This window comes from Rhinopithecus bieti, unplaced genomic scaffold (assembly GCF_001698545.2).
Source record: "Rhinopithecus bieti isolate Rb0 unplaced genomic scaffold, ASM169854v2 scaffold_18295, whole genome shotgun sequence".
Classification (NCBI taxonomy): Eukaryota; Metazoa; Chordata; class Mammalia; order Primates; family Cercopithecidae; genus Rhinopithecus; species Rhinopithecus bieti.
In genome coordinates, this window is record NW_016809135.1 from 763,670 (window position 1) to 768,184 (window position 4,515).

The following is a 4,515-nucleotide window of genomic DNA, read 5'->3' on the forward strand; positions in this document are numbered from 1 at the left end:
TATATATATATATATGCATATATAAAATATGCATATACTGGAATACTATGCAGCAGTGAAAAATGAAAAAACTCAAAACCAATGTTTGTTGCTTAGGTATGAATGGTGGTTATTTGTTGCTTCAGTATGAATGGTGGGATAGTAATTGGAAAGAACAAGCAAGCTTTCTAGGGTGCTAAAAATGTTCTCTATCTTGATGTCAATGGTGGTTACACAAATAAATACATACAAATGTTAGATATACCCTTAACATTCATCAGCTTACCAAAGCAAGTCAATACAAATGTAAATTAATTTAAAAAGTGAATTCTTAGATGCATGCATGCATCCACATGGGTGAATCTCAAAAATAATTTTGAGAGGAAAAGTCGTAGAATAATACATACTGAACGATTCTGTTTTCACATAGTTCAAAAACAGACAAAGCTAAATAATACATTATTTAGAGATATATAGAAAGGTAGCAAAATAATTTCTAAAAATCTAGAGAGTTATTAGAGAAGTCAAGATGGTGGTTATCTCTGGGAAGAGAGAGAAGATCACAGGATCAACACAGAGGGGGCTTCTAGGATATTGTTCCTATTTTATTTCTTAGTTGGGTAATTGCTTTTAGCCTCAGAATGTTAGAGGGTATTATCCTTTAAACTGTGTGTCTGACATGCACACCCACGTTTATTGCAGCACAATTCACAATTGCAAAGATATGGAACCAACTTATGTGCCCATCAACCAATGAGTACATAAAACATGGTATATATACACCATGGAATACTACTCAGCCATGAAAAGGAATGAAATAATGTCTTTTGTAGCAACATGGATGGAGGTGGAGGCCATTATTCTAAGTGAAGTAACTCAGGAATGGAAAAACAAATATCATATGTTCTCACTTTTAAGTGGGAGCTAAGCTAGGAGGCTGTAAAGGCCTAAGAATGATATAATGGACTTTGGGGACTTGGCGGGGAAGGTTGGGAGGGGGGTGAGGAATAAAAAACTATCTATTGGGCGCAGGGTACACTCAGGTGATGGGTGCACTAAAATCTCAGAAATCATCACTAAAGAACTTATCCATGTATCCCCAAACCACCTGAACCCCAAAACTATCGAAATTAAAAAAATTAATCATGCATCTGTTATATATTTGTTTTCATTTATGGTATGTTTCACAATTATAAAAAGAAACAACAGCAGCATAATCAGCTCTCTAAAACTTAACACATCTTTCCTAAATTTTATTCTGCAAGTAATACATTAATATATTCGTACTGTAGAAGGTTTTTTTTAACTTGTCTTCAACATTTAGTTCATCATCTTCAAAAAATGGCTCCCCTGCTAAACTAATTAGCTGTGTGATCTGTCCAAGCAGCAAGAAGATGGCCATGCCATGGCAATCCTCTTCCCATTTTCCCTAGCCACTCAGGGCTCAACAGCAGGGTGAGGCTCAGGTGGGGGTGAAGCAGGGGGGAGCATAAGGGCTACTTTCCCCCAGTACAACGTGGTGTCTGATGCTTGATGGGAGAGCAGAACTGGTGAGACTTGAGGGAAGGGTCCAGGGCCCGTATTCAGCCAGAGTCACTGCTGGAAGAGGAAGAGGAAAAGGAGGAGGAGGAATGCTTGCCACGCTTGTGGTGCTTGTGCATCTTTTTATGAGCTTCATTTTTTTCTGCATCTTTTTGTCCACTGTCACTCCTGGTCCAACCAAGCCAGGAGCCAAGGGATTCGCAGGAGGCATTCCAGGGGCAGCCGGTGAGTATGGAGGAGGGTAGGGACCCGAGGGTTGGATACCCTGGCTGTGGCACAGGATGAGGGGGTCCACCTGGGAGGAAAGCTGGATTGCCCTGGGGAGCTCCTGGGGTAGGAGGAAAGGGGCCTGGGGGAAAGGGTAGATGGATAGGTGGTGGGTGGGCAGGATTGGAACCTCCAGGGTACCTGACGTTGTGGGGATATGGATTTGGCCCTGGCTGCCTGGCATTGGGATTCCACATGTTTAGGTGTGTCCTCCAGCCCTGTCACTTTTCCACCACTGCCTGGGCTTGTAGAAGCCCAGGTTCTACCTGTGTGTTCTCTGTAGAAGATTTTCAAAAATACAGATAGTATAAAAATCCCTCCTGACCCTCATTGGATATTTTTTAATGGTGCCTGTTTTAACTGTTGACGTTCAAGATAGACTTTAAACAATCTGAAGGAAAATAAATCAGTATCAATGACAGTCACACACTCAAGCAATCCGTTTCAAAGCCTAATCATTTGTCATCTATTCTCAGTGTTTCTATTGTAATTTTTATTATAATAATAGTACACGTTGAATCCCCAGCACCTATAGCAGTGCCTGGTTCAGAATCAATACTTAAATATTTATGGAATGAACAATAAATGTTCTTTCAAAAAATGATAATTCAGAAGTGTCTGTATATTGCAAAAGGTAAAAGATCTTCCTTACCCTCCCCCTCTCCATTCTGATGATTATGTGAAGGGAAAAGCCTCTATCCTTGGTGAATCTCTCATTTAGCTCTTCCTTTTTAAGAAGCTGTGGCCGGGCGCGGTGGCTCAAGCCTGTAATCCCAGCACTTTGGGAAGCCGAGACAGGCGGATCACGAGGTCAGGAGATCGAGACCATCCTGGCTAACACGGTGAAACCCCGTCTCCACTAAAAAAATACAAAAAACGAGCCGGGAGAGGTGGCGGGCGCCTGTAGTCCCAGCTACTCCGGAGGCTGAGGCAGGAGAATGGCGTAAACCCGGGAGGCGGAGCTTGCAGTGAGCTGAGATCCGGCCACTGCAATCCAGCCCGGGCGACAGAGCGAGACTCCAGCTCAAAAAAAAAAAAAGTTGTGTATTCTGGTGGTCTTTAACAGAAGAGGCACATACCATCAAGCCTGGCTAATCTTTAAAGATTATTTTTGGTAGAGATGGGGTCTCCCTATGTTGCCCAGGCTGGTCTCAAACTCCTGGGCTCAAACAATCCACTCACCTTGGCCTCCCAAAGTGTTGGGATTACAGATGTGAGCCAATGCACCTGGCTGTAAAATTTTAGAGCAGTGCCTGCCATTGGTAAGTATTTCTGATATATCATTCACTTTTTTGTGTGTGTATGTGAGACAGTCTCGCTCTGTTGCCAGGTTGGAGTGCAGTGATGTGATCTCGGCTCACTGCAACCTCTGCCTCCCAGGTTCAAGCCATTCTCCTGCCTCAGCTTCCCAAGTAGTTGGGACTACAGGCGCATGCCACCATGCCCAGCTAATTTTTGTATTTTTATTAGAGACAGGGATTCACCATGTTGGCCAGGATGGTCTCGATCTCTTGACCTCGTGATCTGCCCACCTTGGCCTCCCAAAACGCTGGGATTACAGGTGTAAGCCACCGCGCCTAGGCCTGGTTTGGTTTTTTTTTTTTAGAGACAGGGTCTCAGTTGCCCAGGTTGGAGTGCAGTGGCATGATCATGGCTCACTGCAGCTGTGATCTCCTGGGCTCAAGCAATCCTCCTGCTCCAGACTCCCAAGTAGCTAGGACTACAGGTGTGCACCATTACGCCTAGCTAGTTTTTTGGTAGAGATGGGGGTCTCACTATGTTGCTCAGGCTGAACTGGAACCCCTGACCTCAAGTGATCCTCCCTTCTCAGCCTCTGAAAGTGTTGGAATTGCAGGCATGAACCACTGTACCTAGCTCCCATGTTAACTATTAGTAGTTTGTGACTCTTTCTAATTAGTCCCAGACAGGAAGGAGACAGTGACAGCCGTATTGTGCCCCCTCCCTAAGTTCTGCCATCAGTACTGCACCTCTGACATCTTTTCTGATGACCAGAAAGCCATCAGGACCCATAGAGAATGGGCTGTCTCAACCTCTTTCCCCAGGCTAGGCTAAGGGCTCAGGAAAAGGAAGAATGAATTGGGACTCTGTAGAGTGCATCTAAGCTCTCCTGCATGCAGGAGGGACTGGTGAACGAACTGTGTAGCTGCTTACCTTATCAGGCAGGCAATACCCAGGAATGCTGGAGTCACTGCCTTTGGAGCATTTGAACTCTCTGCAGCAGTATCTGAATCTTGCCGCTAACAGCTGGCCTCGAAGGAATTCATTACCATAGCACCACAGAAGGCCTTAGAGGACGCTAGTTCAGGAGCTTGCTCAGTCGTTTGTGCAGCTCGCTGGCTGCGTATCTCTGTCAGAATCCTCTCATGTCCCTAGAACTCAAATCACTAACATTCCCTACGCTGTTGTAACTTTATTTTACTACCTGTTCAGCCAGCCTCTGCTTGAACACATGCAGTGATTGGGATCTCATTTCTCTTCCAGATAGACCATTTCACTACTAGTAAGCTTAATTTCACTGAACCCCCTATGGTGAAGTGTTTCCTAAGTCATTAAATAACTTTCTACTGCACCCTTTCTCATAGGGTTGTTTGGAGACTTAAATAAGATAACAGTGCCTAGCTCATAGAAAACAACCTATAATGTGAATTGATAATTATTGCTGCTGATATTGTTTTCAGAGAGCTCTTATATGGAGCTGAAATCTGC

At 44.2% G+C, this 4,515-nt stretch overlaps 1 pseudogene; it reads right to left on the bottom strand.

The window, feature by feature from the left end:
* Window positions 1–1,562: 1,562 nt before the first annotated feature.
* On the bottom strand, window positions 1,563–2,030 carry LOC108539748 (proline-rich protein 13 pseudogene; annotated as a pseudogene).
* Between the last annotated feature and the right edge of the window lie 2,485 nt (window positions 2,031–4,515).